This window comes from Musca vetustissima, unplaced genomic scaffold (genome assembly GCF_032173495.1).
Source record: "Musca vetustissima isolate MV318-11 ecotype Yass unplaced genomic scaffold, APGP_CSIRO_Mvet_v1 utg6372, whole genome shotgun sequence".
In the NCBI taxonomy this organism is placed as follows: Eukaryota; Metazoa; Arthropoda; class Insecta; order Diptera; family Muscidae; genus Musca; species Musca vetustissima.
The window spans coordinates 1-22,884 of NW_026877537.1; positions in this window are offsets into that span (position 1 = coordinate 1).

Sequence of the window (22,884 nt, forward strand, 5' to 3'; positions counted from 1 at the left end):
CGAAGCGACACAGTTGTTATTTGCCGAACAGCGATTATTTTTTGAAAAAGTCATATTTCAACTAGACAAAACATTCCACTAATTATGTCTATGTGTGCGTGGGTATTTACGGGGAATATTAATTGATTGTTGCAGGAAGCAAATAGATAGTCAGGTGGAAATTCGTATATAGGGGATTAAGAAATTGAAATAAAGAAACAAATGTTTTATGTTTTAAGAGAGCGGATTTTTTTAATGAATATTTTTTCAAGGGTCCCACAATGCGTGGATATTGTAAAGAATATTTTTTCAAGGGTCCCACAATGCGTGGATTTTTTTAAGAATATTTTTTCAAGGCTGTACAGAGGCGTGGATTTTTTAAAGCATATTTTTAGGGGTCCCACAAGGCGTGGATTTTGTAAAGAATATTTTTTCAAGGCTGTAGCGAGGCGTGGATTTTTTAAAGAATATTTTTTCAAGGCTGTAGCGAGGCGTGGATTTTTTAAAGAATATTTTTTCAAGGCTGTAGCGAGGCGTGGATTTTTTAAAGAATATTTTTTCAAGGACCCAAACAAGGCGTGGATTTGTTAAAGAATATTTCTTTCAAGGGTCCCACAGGGCGTGGATTTTTTAAAGAATATTTTTTCAAGGACCAAAACAAGGCGTGGATTTATTAAAGAATATTTTTTCAAGGACCCAAACAAGGCGTGGATTTATTAAAGAATATTTTTTCAAGGACCCAAACAAGGCGTGGATTTTTTAAAGAATATTTTTTCAAGGACCCAAACAAGGCGTGGATTTTTTAAAGAATATTTTTTCAAGGACCCAAACAAGGCGTGGATTTTTTAAAGAATATTTTTTCAAGGACCCAAACAAGGCGTGGATTTTTTAAAGAATATTTTTTCAAGGACCCGAACAAGGCGTGGATTTTTTAAAGAATATTTTTTCAAGGACCCGAACAAGGCGTGGATTTTTTAAAGAATATTTTTTCAAGGGTCCCACAAGGCGTGGATTTTTTAAAGACTATTTTTTCAAGGGTCCCACAAGGCGTGGATTTTTTAAAGACTATTTTTTCAAGGGTCCCACAAGGCGTGGATTTTTTAAAGAATATTTTTTCAAGGGTCCCACAAGGCGTGGATTTTTTAAAGAATATTTTTTCAAGGGTCCCACAAGGCGTGGATTTTTCAAAGAATATTTTTTCAAGGGTCCCACAAGGCGTGGATTTTTTAAAGAATATTTTTTCAAGGGTCCCACAAGGCGTGGATTTTTTAAAGAATATTTTTTCAAGGGTCCCACAAGGCGTGGATTTTTTAAAGAATATTTTTTCAAGGGTCCCACAAGGCGTGGATTTTTTAAAGAATATTTTTTCAAGGGTCCCACAAGGCGTGGATTTTTTAAAGAATATTTTTTCAAGGGTCCCACAAGGCGTGGATTTTTTAAAGAATATTTTTTCAAGGGTCCCACAAGGCGTGGATTTTTTAAAGAATATTTTTTCAAGGGTCCCACAAGGCGTGGATTTTAAATAATATTTTTTAAAGGGTACCACACAGGCGTGGATTTTTTAAAGAATATTTTTTCAAGGATCCCACAAGGCGTGGATTTTTTAAAGAATATTTTTTCAAGGATCCCACAAGGCGTGGATTTTTTAAAGAATATTTTTTCAAGGCTTATTTAAGGCGTGGATTTTTTAAAGAATATTTTTTCAAGGGTCCCACAAGGCGTGGATTTTTTAAAGAATATTTTTTCAAGGGTCCCACAAGGCGTGGATTTTTTAAAGAATATTTTTTCAAGGGTCCCACAAGGCGTGGATTTTTTAAAGAATATTTTTTCAAGGGTCCCACAAGGCGTGGATTTTTTAAAGAATATTTTTTCAAGGGTCCCACAAGGCGTGGATTTTTTAAAGAATATTTTTTCAAGGGTCCCACAAGGCGTGGATTTTTTAAAGAATATTTTTTCAAGGGTCCCACAAGGCGTGGATTTTTTAAAGAATATTTTTTCAAGGGTCCCACAAGGCGTGGATTTTTTAAAGAATATTTTTTCAAGGGTCCCACAAGGCATAAGGCATGGGTCCAATACAGGCGTGGATTTTTTAAAGAATATTTTTTCAAGGGTCCAAGGCGTGGATTTTTCAAAGAATATTTTTTCAAAGGTAATCACACAAGGCGTGGAATATTTAAAGAATATTTTTTCAAGGGTCCCACAAGAGGCGTGGATTTTTTAAAGAATATTTTTTCAAGGGTCCCACAACAGGCGTGGATTTTTTAAAGAATATTTTTTCAAGGGTCCCACAAGAGGCGTGGATTTTTTAAAGAATATTTTTTCAAGGGTCCCACAAGAGGCGTGGATTTTTTAAAGAATATTTTTTCAAGGGTCCCACAGAGGCGTGGATTTTTTAAAGAATATTTTTTCAAGGGTCCCACAAGGCGTGGATTTTTTAAAGAATATTTTTTCAAGGGTCCCACAAGGCGTGGATTTTTTAAAGAATATTTTTTCAAGGGTCCCACAAGGCGTGGATTTTTTAAAGAATATTTTTTCAAGGGTCCCACAAGGCGTGGATTTTTTAAAGAATATTTTTTCAAGGGTCATAAAAGGAGTAGATAAGGGTCATAAAAGGAGTGGATAAGAGGCGTAGATATTTTAAAGAATATTTTTTCAAGGGTCTATAGAAGGCGTGGATTTTTTAAAGAATATTTTTTCAAGGGTCCCACAAGGCGTGGATTTTTTAAAGAATATTTTTTCAAGGGTCCCACAAGGCGTGGATTTTTTAAAGAATATTTTTTCAAGGGTCCCACAAGGCGTGGATTTTTTAAAGAATATTTTTTCAAGGGTCCCACAAGGCGTGGATTTTTTAAAGAATATTTTTTCAAGGGTCCCACAAGGCGTGGATTTTTTAAAGAATATTTTTTCAAGGGTCCCACAAGGCGTGGATTTTTTAAAGAATATTTTTTCAAGGGTCCCACAAGGCGTGGATTTATTAAAGAATATTTTTTCAAGGGTCCCACAAGGCGTGGATTTTTTAAAGAATATTTTTTCAAGGGTCCCACAAGGCGTGGATTTTTTAAAGAATAGAAGGGTCCCACAAGGCGTGGATTTTTTAAAGAATATTTTTTCAAGGGTCCCACAAGGCGTGGATTTTTTAAAGAATATTTTTTCAAGGGTCCCACAAGGCGTGGATTTTTTAAAGAATATTTTTTCAAGGGTCCCACAAGGCGTGGATTTTTTAAAGAATATTTTTTCAAGGGTCCCACAAGGCGTGGATTTTTTAAAGAATATTTTTTCAAGGGTCCCACAAGGCGTGGATTTTTTAAAGAATATTTTTTCAAGGGTCCCACAAGGCGTGGATTTTTTAAAGAATATTTTTTCAAGGGTCCCACAAGGCGTGGATTTTTTAAAGAATATTTTTTCAAGGGTCCCACAAGGCGTGGATTTTTTAAAGAATATTTTTTCAAGGGTCCCACAAGGCGTGGATTTTTTAAAGAATATTTTTTCAAGGGTCCCACAAGGCGTGGATTTTTTAAAGAATATTTTTTCAAGGGTCCCACAAGGCGTGGATTTTTTAAAGAATATTTTTTCAAGGGTCCCACAAGGCGTGGATTTTTTAAAGAATATTTTTTCAAGGGTCCCACAAGGCGTGGATTTTTTAAAGAATATTTTTTCAAGGGTCCCACAAGGCGTGGATTTTTTAAAGAATATTTTTTCAAGGGTCCCACAAGGCGTGGATTTTTTAAAGAATATTCTTTCAAGGCAGTACCGAGGCGTGGATTTTTTAAAGAATATTTTTTCAAGGCTGTACCGAGCCGTGGATTTTTTAAAGAATATTTTTTCAAGGCTGTACCGAGGCGTGGATTTTTTAAAGAATATTTTTTCAAGGCTGTACCGAGGCGTGGATTTTTTAAAGAATATTTTTTCAAGGCTGTACCGAGGCGTGGATTTTTTAAAGAATATTTTTTCAAGGCTGTACCGAGGCGTGGATTTTTTAAAGAATATTTTTTCAAGGCTGTACCGAGGCGTGGATTTTTTAAAGAATATTTTTCAAGGCTGTACCGAGGCGTGGATTTTTTAAAGAATATTTTTTAAGGTACACACAATTCGTGGATTTTTTAAAGAATATTTGTTCAAGGGTCCCACAAGGCGTGGATTTTTTAAGGATTTTTTTCCAGGGTCCCACAAGGCGTGGATTTTTTAAATAATATTTTTTCAAGGGTCCCACAAATCCCACAAGGCGTGGATTTTTTAAATAATATTTTTTCAAGGGTCCCACAAGGCGTGGATTTTTTAAAGAATATTTTTTTAAGGGTCCCACAAGGCGTGGATTTTTTAAAGAATATTTTTTTAAGGGTCCCACAAGGCGTGGATTTTTTAAAGAATATTTTTTCAAGGGTCCCACAAGGCGTGGATTTTTTAAAGAATATTTTTCGAGGACCTAAACAAGGCGTGGATTTTTTAAAGAATATTTTTCCAAGGTTCCCACAAGGCGTGCATTTTTTAAAGAATATTTTTTCAAGGGTCCCACAAGGCGTGGATTTTGTAAAGAATATTTTTTCAAGGGTCCCACAAGGCGTGGATTTTTTAAAGAATATTTTTTCAAGGGTTCATTAAAAAGAAAAAACACAGAAGAAAATTCTCTAACCAACAATTTGCTTTTCATCAACACCAACACCAGTTGCTATTTCCTCTTGACCAATAAAACTTTGGTCTGCCTGTCCGTCTGTCATATTTTCTTTAAAAAAGTTTTGTGTTATGTTGTTATTTTTTAACAAATTCATTATTTTAAGACCACCCAATGGAATTGAGAGTTGTTGCCTTGGAATTCATTACAAAGATTTAATAATGTTGGTGTTGGTTTATGTGTTTCTGGATTTTCCTCCATCTCAGTTCTCATATATTTCTCTCGACCTCTCTTGAGTCCCGCCTCTCTCCCCGACTTGGCCACAAGTCGACAAGAGTGGGGATTTGTGTGAACATCAGCATCAGGACAGGACAGGAGTTTATTACCGAGAATGTTATTTTAAACAAAAACGAGAGCAATAACAACAACAAAGTTGTTCATTTTAAGCATGAACTTGTTAAGTTCTGTTGGCTATCACCAGGATCTGGACCACCGCAAAACAACAACAGCAGATGCAAAAAGAATTGTGGATTTTTTTTTGTGTTTTGTTTTTGTAGTCAGTCGGTCAGTCCATTTGGTCCGAGGTTTCTTTTTTTTCCTGTGTATGTTAGTCATTGGGTCTTGTTGCTTAGTTGGTCGGTTGGTTGGTTGGTTGGCTGTTGAGTTGGAAGGTTGCTTTGGTTGGCTTCATTTATTGTTTACTCTTGTTCATAGTCCACAGAGACTTTATTTGGTACTCAGAGTGTTTCTCTGTGTGTTAGCCAATGATTCGGATTGTGGATGAAACGTTTTTAGAATCGCCAGTGTTGCCCTTAAAAAATATTCTTAAAACATCCACGCCCCTTAAAAAATATTCTTAAAACATCCACGCTTCTTAAAAAATATTCTTAAAAAATCCACGCCTCTGTTACCCCTTGAAAAATATTCTTAAAACATCCACGCCCCTTAAAAAGATATTCTTAAAACATCCACGCCCCTTAAAAAATATTCTTAAAAAATCCACACCCCTTAAAAAATATTCTTAAAAAATCCGCACCCCTTAAAAAATATTCTTAAAAAATCCACGCCTCTGTTAACCCTTAAAAAATATTGTTAAAAAATCCACGCCTCTGTTAACCCTTAAAAAATATTGTTAAAAAATCCACGCCTCTGTTAACCCTTAAAAAATATTGTTAAAAAATCCACGCCTATTGGTAGACCTCAAAAAATATTGTTAAAAAATCCACGCCTATTGTTAGACCCTTAAAAAATATTGTTAAAAAATCCACGCCTCTGTTAACCCTTAAAAAATATTCTTAAAAAATCCACGCCTTCGCTAACCCTTAAAAAATATTCTTAAAAAATCCACGCCTTCGCTAACCCTTAAAAAAATTATCTTAAAAAAATCCACGCCTCTGTTAAACCTTAAACAAATATTCTTTAAAAACTCGACATCAATTTTGGTACTGGAAAAATTAAGCCTCATAGCCACAAGCAAAAAAAAAATTGGTAGGATAGTTTAACCCCTACAAAAATAGGATTCACGAAATAATTTTCTATGGCAACCCTGACCTGCTTTCACATTTCGAAATTTCTCTTCCACTTCCTCTCTCTCTTTCTCTCTTATGAGTTCAACAATTTAATTTCCTTTCGGATTATAATTAAAAAAATAGAAATTAAATGTGGCTATGAGCTGGGGTCACTCTGCGTCTGGGGCATATGACCGGCACTATCACGAAATATATACATGATATAATTTGTTGCTCCAACAATAACAACAACAAAGCGGTGTACTGGTAACACAGAAAATGGCCAGAAAATTTAATGGCATCGATTTTTGGAAAATTTATTAGAGACCTCATGAAGTCACGACATGAGCGTTCAGGTCCTTGAAAAAATATTTTTTACAAAATCCACGCCTTGTTTGGTTGCTTTAAAAAATATTTTTTACAAAATCCACGCCTTGTTTGGTTGCTTTAAAAAATATTTTTTACAAAATCCACGCCTTGTTTGGTTGCTTTAAAAAATATGCTTTAAAAAATCCACGCCTTTTTTGGTTGCTTGAAAAAATATTCTTTAAAAAATCCACGCCTTGTTCGGTTGCTTGAAAAAATATTCTTTAAAAAATCCACGCCTTGTTTAGGTCCTCCAAAAGATATTCTTTAAAAAATCAACGCCCTGTCTGGGTCGTTGGAAAAATATTCTTTAAAATAACCACGCCCTGTCTGGGTCGTTGGAAAAATATTATTTAAAAAATCCACGCCTTATTTGGGTCCTTGAAAAAATATTATTTAAACCAGTGAGCGAGCAGTATAGTCGGACGGGCCGACCATACGATACCCTACACAACATCCACGGAACTCTAACTTTCTGCGGATGTTTATTTTGAGCCTGGGCAATATTTCGTGATATTTGCACCCTCTTGCCGATACCTCACACTGACATATGTTTCGAATATTAATAATATTCAGTACATCCCTTCTAATTACTTGTCCAGATTCCCTTCACCGTGGGTTGTGTTCTGATGTTTGGTTTATAATTGTGGCCTATAGATCGACTCGAAAAAAACACAAAAAATTAAGTCTTCGGTCCACTACATCCCAAAATTATTATCTGATCATCGCCGAAAATACTAGGCGTTGGAAAATTTCAGAGCGACCAGCGCCATATTTCCGCACTCTAGTGTGGTAATGGGTTACTAAATAATATCTCAGTACGTAAGCACCTGTAAATATTTAAGTGTAACTCCCACATCTGAGTACGTACGACCATATAATTGGTATCAATTTAAAGGTCAACCACTCCTCTTGGATATACAATATACTTCTCGGGTCTATGTCCTTCAGGGGCAAATATATAGGCAATAGAATACAAAATTTGTAATTTTTCACACAAAAGTCGGGGTCCATTTGACCCGCTAAATATTGACCGATCCTTATCAAAACAGCCATGGTTATTCTTTGGCCCGATCCCCCTCTCCTTGTGAAATTCCGCGATGTTCACGCCATAATTGCGGACTCTGCAGCGACAAAAAAACGGACAAAAATTAGGTATTTGGTCCATTTCGCCCCCTAAATATTAACTGATCTTTAGAGGTCTTCATTGGCCAGAACCCATCCTACATGCAAAATTTCGTGAAGATTGGTCCATAACTGTGGCCTGTATTGTGTTTACAAATTATAATGGACAGACGGACGGACGGACACACATGTCTAGATCGACTCAGCTAGTCGAGATATGACGATCGGTATACTTAAAGGTGGGTCTAGGACCAATATTTCGCGGCGTTACAAACTTTTGGGGCTGCACAAAGCTATAATACCCTGACAAAATAGTTGCGTAGGGTATAAAAATCCACGCCTTTTTTGGTACTTGAAAAATATTCTTTAAGTAATTCACGCCCACTTCGGTCTTAAAAAAATCCTCGCTTCCGAGGTTTTTAAAAATACTCTTTAAAAAATTCAATTTTGTCATTGTTTCGCTGATTTTCTTAATAACCCATTTGAAGCGTATGACTAACGACACACATCATACGCACCCTATGTCCATAGAAAAAGCTATGCTTTTAATAATTTCGTCATTGATTTCAGGTCATTTAACGAAAAATCTGCAGCTACAAAAATAGTTTATTAGAAGATATTCTATATTTTCGACATGTCCTAAGGATCGCTGAAAAATAAACTTCTAAAATTCCACGCCTGTGATAGCCCTTAAAAATATCCTTCGAAAAATCCAAAATATTTTCTTAGACAAATTTAAGCACAATTTTTTTTCGTTAAAAAAATCACTTTCATTTTACTAAACATTTCAGTTTTTGTTGTTGTTGCTTTTTTGGACACCTACTAAAATATAATTTTTGTTATTATTCAAATCCCGTTTGTGTATCCCAGATATTTACATACTCGTAATTGTATTTATTTTAAATGTGTCTCATAACAATTCAATTATGAATGCTACCTTTGGTGTGTTTTTAGTGACCACTGTGTACTTTTGTGCAGGACGCATATATAAAAAAAGGATTACAGTCGTGTTTTTATATTTTTGGGAATAGTTTTTACATGCATTGCTCTCAAGTTGTTGAAGTTTTCTTTTTTTAGAGATTTTTCGGTGAAATGTGGGTCCTTGCCAGGTGGATGGTACTGACAGAGTTGGAAATGGGTTTCTTGGATGCATAATATTGTTCTTTATAGATTAGATCGGAATACTGGATAAATTATTTTAAGTCCTTTTACTCTTTCATTCATTTTCTAATTGAGCCCTTGTTGCGTATGACTGACGGCATACACCATACGCCCTAAGTATCAAAAAGGAAAGATGCGTATTTTAGAAATTAAAATAAAATGGAAGATTTCAAAACATAGCTTAAAAACTAGTCTTCTATGATGCCTAGGGTAGGACTCTTAAAAAATATTTAAAAAATTCAAGCCTAGGGTTGGACTCTTAAAAAATATTTAAAACAAATCCACGCAAAGGGTAGGACTCTTTACATATATGTTTAAACCAGTAAGAAAAGTAGTAAAGTCAGACTGGACTATATGATACCCTTCACCACTTTGTGTATATTGTACATATGTGTCCTAACAGACGTTGCCTTTTCGAAGGAACATTGACCTGTGACCTATTCTAATTTAAAGCAAACTTTACACACGCTCTATGGTATACTGCACTGCTTAAAATGTAATCTCAATCAGGCACCCATTGATTATTTGGTGTAGAATGCACATGAATAGGTCGAAATTATATATGTAAGCTATGCTATATCTAAATCTGAACCGATTTCAAAGAAACTTACCAGAGATTAATTTATATTAATTTCAATTCGTGGTGTCGGCCCAGCTATGGGTCTTTAGTGCACCATATACTTAAAATCAGACGAAATTATATATAGGAGCTATATGTAGATTTCAATCGATTTCAAGAAATCTTGACACACATAAGTTTGTAGTAACTTCCGTACATTGTACAAAATTGTGTGCCAATCCGCAAAATCGAAACGATATATTGGGGCTTTGGTGCTCCATTGAAATAAAACTGGACGAAAATATATATGGGAGCTATATCTAAATCTGAACCGATTTTCACGAAACTTAACACACATCATTCTAGAGTTAATTCAGTACGCCATACCAAATTTTGTGCAAATCGAATAATATATAGGGTCTTTGGTGCACCATATATATCTATATATCTAAATCTGCACCGATTTTCAAAAAACTTATCACACATCATTCTAGACTCATTTCAGTATGCTGTGCCAAATTTCGTGCAATTCGAAAGATATATAGGTACTTTGGTACACAATTTACATAAAATCGGACGAAAATATATATGGGAGCTACATCTAAATCCGAACAGATTTTTACGAAACATAGCACACATCATTGTAGACTCAATTCAGAACGCTACGCCAAATTCCTTGCAAATTGAATGATTTTCAGGGACTATAGTGCACCATTTACCTTAAATCGGACGAATATATATATGGGAGCTATATCTAAATCTGAACCGATTTTTACGAAACTCAGCACACGTCATTCTAGACCTAATTCAGTACGCTACGCCAAATTCCTTGCAAACTGAATGATTTTTAGGGACTTTGGTGCACCATTTACCTTAAATCGGACGAAAATATATATGTGAGCTATATCTAAATCTGAACCGATTTTCACGAAACTAAGCACACATCATTCTAGACTCAATTCAGTATGCTGTGCCAAATTTCATGCAAAGCGAGAGATATATAGGGACTTTGGTGTACCATTTACCTTAAATCGGACGAAAATATATATGGGAGCTATATCTAATTCTGGACCGATTTTCAGGAAACTTTACACACATCATTCTAGAACTAATTCAGTACGCCGTGCCAAATTTCGTGCAAATCGAAAGATATTTAGGGTCTTTGGTGCACCATTTACATTAAATCGGACTAAAATATATATGGGAGCTATATCTAAATCTGAACCGATTTTCACGAAACTAAGCACACATCATTCTAGACTCAATTCAGTATGCTGTGCCAAATTTCGTGCAAATTGAGAGATATATAGGGTCTTAGGTGGCCCATTTACCTTAAATCGGACGAAAATGTATATGGGAGCTATATCTAAATCTGCACCAATTTTCACGAAACATAGCACACATCATTCTAGGCTCAATTCGTCCTTGGGCCAAATGAATGAGCTGTGCAAAATTTCATCCAATTCGAATCATAAATGCGACCCGTACTTTGTTTACAATTTAACATGGACAGACAGACGGACGGACATGCATAAATCGACTCAGAAGGTGATTCTATGCATATTTTCTAAAGGGACCATGTGTCTATATCGTTTCCTTTTGCCTGTTACATACATATGCACAAAGACATAATACCCTGTACCACGGTGTGGCGAAGGGTATAAAAATCTACGCCTTGATTAAAACTTTAATAAAATATTATTTAACAAATCCACGCCTCTGTTAAATATGAGGTATGATTAACACCACTGTGACATATGATTAACACCACTTATCATACGCAGCCGCTTCTAAGAGTAAATCAGCTGAGTATTTATTGTAGGACACAATTTTTCGAAATCTAAATTTACTTTTCCTCCACAAATGTGGATTTCTTTTTAAATGGTTATTTTAATCTCATCTCCCAAATTATACTTCCCATCCCTGGCCTCTACATTTAGTGCAGCCAAATTTCTATTTTCCTTTTATGTTATTGTTGTTGCATATTTGTTTTGGTGTTTATTTGTTCTTTTGCTTCATCTTCTTCTTTTGTGACCTGCAATGCCTTGGTGGCTCTCAAACTCTTGACTTGGCGTGTTGATGTTATGTTTACCTTTGAGTTTCATAAACGACACAAACACACTGAGACATACAGCCACACACACATACGAAGAGCATGGTGTTATAATTTAGCCGGTCTCACACATAAACAAGGCTGCTAACCTCTCTCACGCCTGCTCTCTCTTTTTCTCCAAATTCATTTCTGGTGGCCGGTTGCTGTCTTTTGCACTAGTCTCCCATGCTCTTTGGAGGTATGTTTGCTATTTTTGGTATATGTGAGTGTGTGTGTGTATCTCACACATATTTAACCGTTGTTGATTTAAGTATTTAATGGATTGTTTTTTTTTCTTACCTTAGCCTGCATGTATGTTAGTGTGTTAGTTCGTTGTTTTGCGTCATTTTCTCGTTGCGATTTCTAAATGAAAATAAAGCTCAGAAAAATTAAATGTAATTTTCAAGTTGGCTTATACCACACACATAGAAACACTGTGACACCCTGAATGTGTAATTGTAGTTGTCATTGGTGTTTCTTCTTCCATTTCCCTCTGTTTTTGTTGTGTGTGCAAATTTTTAACGCTAACTAAGATTAGAGTTTTTTAAAAATTAAACGTCATTTATTTGTACTTCCTGATTCTCTTTTTCTGGTGTCTAAGTTTTCTCACACTCACTCTGTCTCTCTCTGTTGCTGCTCTGTTTGTCTGCCTCTTTCTATCTCTGGGGGAATTGGTGTTTATTTTAAACAATTTTTTTGGAAAATTGCCACTGCAGCCACGACTTTGTGGATGTTGGGTAGTCTACATCGTTGTTGTTGTTGTTATTATTCTCAATGTTTTTGTTGTGTCTTAACTAATTGATAATGTATATTTTAGCAAGAATGGTCTGGGTTTTTTGCACCGCTTCTTCTTCCTCTTCTACAGCGTTCTACGAATAATTTATCCTCTGGGACTGATGATGCAAAACAATTGTTTTTTTCTTTCTGCCAGCCAGCTAATGAAAACCCGACTATTGAAAGAGATGCCAAAAACAAAACGGTGGAAATGCATAAAACACAAGGTGTGAACATTTGCAAATTATTTAAATTGGCCAGCATATCTAGGCAGGATAAGAAATAATCCCAAATGAAAATAGGCAAGCAGGAGAGGAAAGTAATAAATAAAAAAGTGAGGAATTAATTTTAAATATTGGGATTTTTTTAAAGGGTATTTTTTTAAGGGCCAATAGAGGCAAGGATTTTTTAAAGAAACATTTTTTAGGAGCTATCACAACCGTTAATTTTTATTTAAATATGTTTAATGACTACTCTCATGCGTGGTCTTGAAAATTATTTTTTAAACATTTTATAAGGCCTACTTTAAAGCCTGGATTAAAAAAAAAATAAAATTCTTAACAGAGGCGTGGATTTTTTTAAAAAATATTTTTTGAGGCTCCAAAAGAGGCGTGGATTTTTTAAGGCTCCAACAGAGGCGTGGATTTTTTTAAAAAAATTTTTTAAAGTCCTAACAGATGCGTGGATTTTTTTTAAAAATAGTTTTTTAGAGTCCTAACATAGGCATGTATTTCTTACAAAAAAAAATTGAGTCCCATCATTGGTATTTATACCCTACACAACTATGTTGTCAGGGTATTATAGCTTTGTGTAGCCCCAAGAGTTTGTAACGCCGCGAAATATTGGTGCTAGACCCAGCTTTAAGTATACCGATCGTCATATCTCGACTAGCTGAGTCGATTTAGACATGTATGTCCGTCCGTCCGTCTGTCCATTATAATTTATGAACACGATTTAGGCCACAGTTATGGACCAATCTTCACGAAATTTTGCATGCAGGATGGGTTCTGGCCAATGAAGACTTCTATTGTTTTTGGTGACGATCGGTTAATATTTAGGGGATGAAATGGACCAAATACAAACTTTTTATCTGATTTTCTTGTCGCTTCAGAGGCCACAATTATGACCCAAACATCGCGAATTTTTACATGGAGAAGGGGGTCGGGCCAAAGAATAAGCATGCCTGCTTTGATGAAGATCAATCAATATTTAGCGGGTCAAATGGACCTTGAGTTTTGTGTGAAAAAATACAAAATTAGCATTTTATAGCGTATATCACAAAACAACCCACGGTGAATGGAATCTGGGCAAGTAATTAGAGGGCTGTATTGAGGGTTCAAAAATCGCGAAATATTGCTCAAGCTCAGGATATAGAACCACACAAAGATTGATTTTCGTGGAAGTTGTGTAGGGTATCATATGGTCGGCCCCGTCCGACTAGTTTTTTTGAGTCCTAGCATAGACATGTATTTCTTAAAAAAATTTTAGAGTCCCAACATTGATATTTTTAAAATCTAGATATCTTTTGAAATGGCCCAGTGTGCGTATGATTTGTGTCGTTACTCATACGCAACTAGGGGCTCATTAACAAAATTAGTGCAGCAATGAAAACCTTTAATACAAAATTTCCTGAAATATGCATAGAATCACTTTCTGAGTAATGCATGTCCGTCCGTCCGTCTGTATGTCCATGTTAAATTGTAAAAAAAGTACAAGTCGCATTTATGATCCGATTTAAGGTAAATGTGGCACCAAAATCCCTATATTTCTTTCGATTTGCCTGAAATTTAGCATATAGTACGGAATAAGGTCCAGAATTATGTGTGCTAAGTTTCGTGAAAATCGGTTCAAATTTAGATATAGCTCCCATGTATAGTTTTGTCCGATTTTATATAAATGGTGCACAAAAGACCCTAAATATCTTTCCATTTGCACGAAATTTTGCATAGTATACTGAATTGTGCCTAGAATGATGTGTGTCAAGTTTCGAGAAAATCGGTTCAGCTTTAGATATAGCTCCCACATATAGTTTTGTCCGATTTTAAGTAAATGGTGCATCAAAGTCTCTATTTATCATTCGATTTGCACGAAATTTGGCACAGGGTACTGAATTTGGTCCAGAATGATGTGTGCAAATTTTCGTAAAAATTGGGTCAGATTTATATATAGCTCCCACATATTTTTTTGTCCGATTTAAGGTAAATGGTACACCAAAGACCCTATATATTCTTCGATTTGCACAAAATTTGTTATAGCGTACTGAATTAACTCCAGAATGATGTGTGTTAAGTTTCGTGAAAATCGGTTCAGATTTAGATATTGCTCCCGTATATATTTTCGTCCAATTTTATTTTAATGGAGCACCAAAGCCCCAATATATCTTTTCGATTTGGCCGATTGGCACACAATTTTGTACAATGTACTGAAGTTACTATAAACATATGGGTGTCAAGATTTCTTGAAATCGATTCAAATCTACATATAGCTCCTGTATATAATTTCGTATGATTTTAAGTATATGGTGCACCAAAGTTAATATAAATTAATATCTGGCAAGTTTCCTTGAAATCGGTTCAGATTTAGATATAGCATAGCTTACATATATAATTTCGACCTATTCATGTCCATTGTACACCACATAATCAATGGATGCCTGATTGAGATTACATTTTAAAGAGTCCTAATTAGGAGGGATTTTTTAAAAATATTTTTAAAAGCCTTGCCTTATGCGTGGATTTTAAAAAAATATTTTAAGAGTCCTAAATAGGCCCGAATTTTTTTTAAATACTGTAGTGTAAATTTTAAAATCATTATTTAGGATATTCATATTTTTTTGAGTGGCCAACAATAAATGTAGACATTATTTAAGGCATAACTTCCCTATGAATCAGGGGTGCGTATGATTTGTGTCGTTACTCATACACAACTAGGGGCTCATTAAGAAAATTAGTGTAGCAATGAAAACCCTTAATACTAAATTCCCTGTTCCTCCAAAGAACCCTTTTCCAACTCTGCCAAACAGACAAGGAGCTAAAATTTCACAAAATAATATTTTCAAAAACAATATAACTTCAAAGGCAGGAGTTGCACACATGCAGCTCCAAGAGCGTAGCAAGTAAAAATATTCCCTTCACAAAAAAATAACCCTGCACAAAGGCAACACAGGAGTCACATACACCTACCAAAGGTAGCATTCATAATTGAATTGTTAAGAGACACATTTGAAATAAATAAAATTAAGTAAACACCTGGGTATGTTTTACACAAACAAGATTTGAATAATAAAAACTTACATCTGGAGATTGAAAAGTTACCAAACGAATTTTAGGTGGCAGGTTTTTTAAAAACATCGGCATATGAAACTAAACAAAGAATATATTTGAAGGACCGTCTGAGGCGTGATTTTTGTAAAGAATATTTTTCCAAGGACCCTCTGGGACGTGGATTTTCCAAAGAATTGTTTTCCATGGACCCTATGAGGTGTGGATTTTCCAATAATTTTTTTTTTCTAAGGACCCTTTAAGACCTGGATTTTCCAATGATTTTTTTTTCAAGACGTGCATTTTTCCAAAGAATAACTTTCAAGAACCCCTTGAGTCGTGGATTTTCCACAGAATAGTTTTCCATGGCCCCTATGAGGCGTAGATTTTCCAATAATTTTTTTTCTAATGACGCTCTTAGACCTGGATTTTCCAATGATTTTATTTCAAGGGCCTTCAGAGACGTGGATTTTTCCAAAAAACCCCCTGAGACGTGGATTTTCCAAGGAATATTTTTTTCAAGAAACCTCTGGGACGTAGACTTTCAAAAAAAAATATTTTTTCAAGAACCCCATTATACCTTTAATTTTAACAAATTCTTGTTTCAAAAATCCTTAACTTAACAAATCTTAACCATTCTTAAGAACTCCCCCTCCCCGCCCACCAATTTTGTTCTACTCAGACAGTTGATGAAATGGTTTAACTTTTTGATATTTGTGACAACAAATTTCTGACACAAAGATGTTGACAATTGGTATGACACCCACACAGGCACACACACCCGACTAAATGCAAAACAATTTCCGGTTTACACCCATATCCAGATACAACAGCTCCTCCCGAACCTTCCCACAAAACACTTAAATAGATCTGCATAGATTCACACACACAGCCAACGAAGGATGTTGGTACAATGTGTGGACATGATTTTCAGTCGGAATTGGAAACGATACAAATCCACAAAACATAGGCACGGCAATGTTCTTCATTCACAACTACAACGACACACACACATAGTCACTCCAACACACACACACACACACTCTGTGACAGAGAGAGAAAATTGTCAACATGCCATGACAGTGCCAAATTGCTTTGCAACACATTCTTCTTCGAACATCACCACTACATATGTATCATATTTGTCATACATGAACCTGGGTGTGTGAGTGTGTGCGTCGGTGTGTGTGTGTTCTCATCGAATATGTATAACAGTTATCAATTTTATTGTTGTGGCCAACAACAACAACGACAGGAATAGTAGAAGAAATTTGAATATCATTTGAAATGAGAATTTTTGGTAGGTAGGCCCGGCCGGTTGGTTGGTTGGCTGGCTGACAGTTTCACTGAAACAATGTGTGAAGAGGAGGCTAGGGGAAGACATATGGAATTTCACCAAAAAGGCAGATTGATGGCATGCAATAAATTGTATTATTAAATATGAAATTTAAGATGAGATTTTATTTGGAAAATATTTGATGAAGGAAGGCATGAGGAAAGCAATGGGAAATTTTAAAAATATTTTTTAAAGGAACAAACCAGTGAGCGGAGCAGTATAGTCGGACGGGGCCGACCATATGATACCCTACACAAATACCACGGAACTCTAACTTTCTGCGGTTCTATACTCTGAAACTGGACAATATTTAGTGATATTTGCACCCTCTTGATCGATTATAGGTCAACAGCACCACTTTCTAACCCTGGCATATTTTCCATTTTTTTTCTTGAAGTGAATTTTTACGCCATAAAATAAAAAACTGGTCACTTTAGGTTTTGGTTGATTCGACCCTCGGAATATTGACCGATCATCATCTAAACAGCCGCTCTAAGTATTTGGTCACATCCCCTTCACCTTGTAAAATATGCGATGTTCTGCATATAATAATTGCCTCTAGAGCGACTAGAATATCTGACAAAATTAAAGTTTTCCGTTCATTGCACCCCCTGAATGAAATCTCAACTTCACCGAAAACTATAGGCGTCGTCCTTGACCATAATCGGAACTTCCTTTACAATTTCAAAGCGATCAGCGCAACATTTCCGTCCTCTAATGGAGTAATAGTAATACTATGCACATAGTCACATTTACCTTATTATGTATAACTCCCATATCTGAGCACATCCGACAATATAATTGGTATCAATTTAAAGGTCAACCACTCCTCTAGGATATGCTATCAACTTCTCGGGTCTATGTCCTTCAGGAGTAAATATATACGCTATAGAATACAAATTTTGTCATTTCTCACACAAAAGTCAGACCGATCTTTATCAAAACAGGCATTAAGCATTTGATCCATTTCATCCCCTAAATATAAACCGATCTTTACCAAAAACAATATGGATCTTCATTGACCAGAACCTATCCTACATGCAAAATTTCTAGAAGATTTTTCCATAACTGTGGCCTGTATTGTGTTTATAATTTATAAAGGACGGACGAACGGTTGGACACACATGTCTAGATCGATTCAGCTAGTCGAGATATGAGATCGGTATACTTAAAGGTGGGTCTAGGACCAATGTTTCGCGGCGTTACAAACTCTTGGGGCTGCACAAAGCTATAATACCCTGACAACATATTTGTGTAGGGTATAAAAATAGTGGATTTTAATTCTTTTTTTTCAAGGACTTATAATAGGCATGGATTTTTTAAAAATGGGTTTCAAGGAACTACAATATATACTATATGGGAGCTATATCTAAATCTTAACCGATTTTCACGAAACATAACATAACATTTTCACGAAAACTTAGCACACATCATTCTGGACCTAATTCAGTACTATATGCAGAATTTCAGGCAAATCGAAATATATTTAGGGTCTTTGGTGCACCATTTACATAAAATCGGACAAAACTATATACGGGAGCTATATATAAATTTGAACCGATTTTCCCGAAACTTAGCACACATCATTCTGGACCTAATTCAGTACTATATGCAAAATTTCATACAAATCGAAGGATATATAGGAACTTTGATGAATCATTTACATTAAATCGTTTGAACATATATATGGGAGCTATATCTAAATCTGAAGCTATTTTCACGAAATTTAACACACATCATTCCCGACTCAATTCAGAACGCTATGCCAAATTTCGAGCAAATCGAAGGGTATATAGGGACTTTGATGCACTATTTACCTAAAATCGGACGAAAATATATATGGTAGCTATATCTAAATCTGAACCGATTTTCGTGAAACTTAACACACATCATTCAAGACTCAATTCAGTACACTATACAATATTTCGTGCAAATCGAAAGTTATGTAGGGGCTTTTGTGCACCATTTACATAAAATCGGACGAAACTATAAATTGGAGCTATATCTAAATCTGAACCGATTTTCACGAAATTTAACACACATCGTTTTGGACTTTATTCAGTACGCTTTGCCAAATTTCATGCAAATCGAAGGATATATAGGGACTTTGGTGCACTATTTATCTAAAATCTGACGAAACTATAAATTGGAGCTATATCTAAATCTGAACCGATTTTTACGAAATTTAACACACATCGTTTTGGACTCTATTCAGTACGTTTTGCCAAATTTCGTACAAATCGAAGGATATATAGAGACTTGGGTGCACTATTTAACTAAAATCGGACGAAAATATATACGGGAATTATATCTAAACCTGAACCGATTTCACGAAACTCAGCACACACCATTCTGCACCTTATTCAGTACGTTGTGCCAAATTTCGTGAAAATCGAAAGATATATAAGGACTTTGGTACACCATTTACCTTAAATTTGAACCGATTTTTTCCAATTTCAATAGGGTTCGTCCTTGGGCCGAATAAGTGACCTGTGCCAAATTTCATCTAATTCGGATTATAAATGCGACCTATACTTTGTTTACAATTTAATATGGACAGACAGACGGACGGACGAAAATGCATAAATCGACTTAGACCCTGTACCAAAGTGTGATGAAGGGTATGAAAATCCACGCATCTTTGGGTCTTTGTTTTAGGTCTTAAAAAATACTTTAAAAAAATCCACGCCTCTATGGGTTTTTAATTCCACGCCTTGTTTTAACTTTTTTTTAAAAAAATCAAGCATCTTCAAATTAAAAATTCTATTCAAATCCCTCTCTGCCTATTTGCAAAAATTCTAACACATTTTTCAGAGAATCAAACTATGCCAGTTTTTGTTGTTGTTGTTTTTTTTTCTATCCAAATGCTGAGAAAATATTGCACAACAACAATGGAAAATTACTTTAATAAATAACTTTCGGAGTTGATGTATTCCATTCAGTTTTTATTTCAAATCTGTTTGTTTTTGCTGTTGTTTATTTCCATTCGAAAAGGGATTTTTTTTTGGAAAAAATATTTCGATTTTGTTGGTGTTGTTGCCATTTTGTGGAGAAGACAAATGAATTGCTGTGAAGATTAATGGCATAAAATGCCGGGAGGACATAGATTCTAGGAGCGGGTCGCAGGATGTGATGCATTTTCAGTTCGAGATGACAGTCATAGTTGTTGTTTGTTGCAATTGTAGACATAGTCCAGAACAGGTCACAAAACAATCCATATGCCAGCCCGGACTGCATTTTCAGGATATGCATTTGGTGCTGCTAAAACAACAAAACCAACAATGGAAATATATGTTTTTTGTTTTGTTGTTGTTGTTGTTACAGACAGCCCATTAGAAAATAAAAATTTGAGTGTTTCGGAAAATGAACAAAAACCCAAAAAATTGTAGTTATCGTTTTCAATTTTTTCGTTCGTTCGTTCGTTCTTGAAAATGACATGGCATTTCAAATATCATTGAAGTTAAAATGAAAAAATGGAAATTGTAGTCATGTGGAGAGTATTAAAGCATTGACTTGGGATAGGACTACTATGTGAGTGGAATATGGAAAGGGAGAGAGTGTAAGGCGAAAAACTAAATATATGATAACTGACACAGCAATACAAAAGTTGGAGCAGATGAAAACCTACCCTCTGTATCACAGGCTTAGATCTCTTTAAAGAAAATTTTTCCAAGGCTAGATCGACCCACTGAATTTTTTAAGAATATTTTTTTCAAGCGAGGCGAGCATTTTTTATAGAATATTTTCAATTTTTTTTAAGAATATTTTTTCAAGACTTAATCGATGCATCGATTTTTTAACCGAGGCGCAGATTTTTAAACCCTTCACCACACTGTGGTAAAGGGTACTATGTCTTTGTACATATGTTTGTAACAGGAAAATGAAACGATATAGACACATGGTTCCTTTTGAGAATATGCATAGCATCACTTTCTAAGTCGATTTATGCATGTCCGTCCGTCCATCTGTCTGTCCATGTTAAATTGTAAACAAAGTACAGGTCGCATTTATAATCCGAATTGGATGAAATTTGGCACAGCTCATTTATTTGGCCCAAGGACGAAACCTATTGAAATTGGGAAAAATCGGTTCAGATTTAGATATAGCTCCCATATATATTTTCGTCCAATTTAAGGTACACCAAAGTCCCTAGATATCCTTCGATTAGCACGAAATTTGTGATAGCGTACTGAATTGAGTCTAGAACGATGTGCGTTAAATTTCGTGAAAATCGGTTGAGATTTAGTTATAGCTCCCATATATATTTCCATCCGATTTAAGGTAAATAGTGCACCAAAGTCCCTATATATCCTTCGATTTGCATGAAATTTGATATAGCGTACTGAATTAAGTCTAGAACGATGTGTGTTAAATTTCGTGAAAATCGGTTCAAATTTAGTTATAGCTCCCATATATATTTTCGTCCGATTTGAGGCAAATAGTGCACTAAAGTCCCTATATATCCCTCGATTGGCATGACATTTAGCATAGCGTACTGAATAATGTCTAGAACGATGCGTGTTAAATTTCGTGAAAATCGGTTCAGATTTAGTTATAGCTCCCATATATATTTTCGTCCGATTTTAGGTAAATAGTGCACCAAATTCCCTATATATCCTTCGATTTGCACGAAATTTGACACAGCATACTGAATAAGGTCTAGAACGATGTGTGTTAAATTTCGTGAAAATCGGTTCAAATTTAGTTATAGCTCCCATATATAATTTGGTCCGATTTGAGGTAAATAGTGTACCAAAGTCCCTATATATCCTTCGATTTGCACGAAATATGGCATAGAGTACTGAATTAGATCCAGAATGATGTGTGTTAAATTTCGTGAAAATCGGTTTAGATTTAGATATAGCTCGCATATATATTTTCATCCGATTTGAGGTAAATTGTGCACGAAATTCCCTATATATCCTTCGAGATCTACGAAATTTGGCATAGCGAAATGAATTAAGTCTAGAACAATGTCTGTTAAATTTCGTGAAAATTGGTTCAGATTTAGATATAGCTCCCATATATATTTTCGTCCGATTTTAGGTAAATAGTGCACCAAAGTCCCTATATATCTCTCGATTGGCTTAAAATTTGTCATAGCGTACTGAATTAAGTCTAGAACGAGGTGTGTTAAATTTCGTGAAAATCGGTTCAGATTTAGATATAGCTCCCATATATAGTTTCGTCCGATTTGAGGTAAATTGTGCACCAAAGTCCATATATCCTTCGATGTGCACGAAATTTGGCATAGCGTCCTGAATAAGGTCTAGAACGATGTGCGTTAAATTTTGTGAAAATCGGTTCAGATTTAGTTATAGCTCCCATATATATTTTCGTCCGATTTTAGGTAAATAGTGCACCAAAGTCCCTATATATACTTCGATTGGCACAAAATTTGGCATAGCGTACTGAATTAGGTACAGAATGATGTGTGCCAAGTTTCATGAAAATCGGTTGAGACTTAGTTATAGCTCCCATATATATTTTCATCCGATTTGTGGTAAATAGTGCACCAAAGTCCCTATATATCCTTCGATTTCCACGAAATTTGGTATAGCGTACTGAATTAGGTCTAGAATGATGTGTGTTAAATTTCCTGAAAATCGGTTCAGATTTAGATATAGCTCGCATATAAATTTTCATCCGATTTTAGGTAAATAGTGCACCAAAGTCCCTATATATACTTCGATTGGCACAAAATTTGGCATAGCGTACTGAATTACGTGCAGAATGACGTTTGCTTAGTTTCGTGAAAATCGGTTCAGATTTAGTTATAGCTCCCATATATAGTTCCGTCCGATTTGAGGTAAATAGTGCATCAAATTCCCTATATATTCTTCGATTTTCACGAAATTTGGCATAGCGTACTGAATTGAGTCTAGAACGATGTGTGTTAAATTTCGTGAAAATCGGTTCAGGTTTAAATATATCAGGTTAAATATATATCATCCGATTCCCTATATATCCTTCGATTTGCACGAAATTTGGCATAGCGTACTGAATTAAGTCTACAACGATGTGTGTTAAGTTCCGTGAAAATCGATTCAGATTTAGATTTAGCTCCCATATATATTTTCGTCCGATTTGAGGTAAATAGTGCACCAAAATCCCT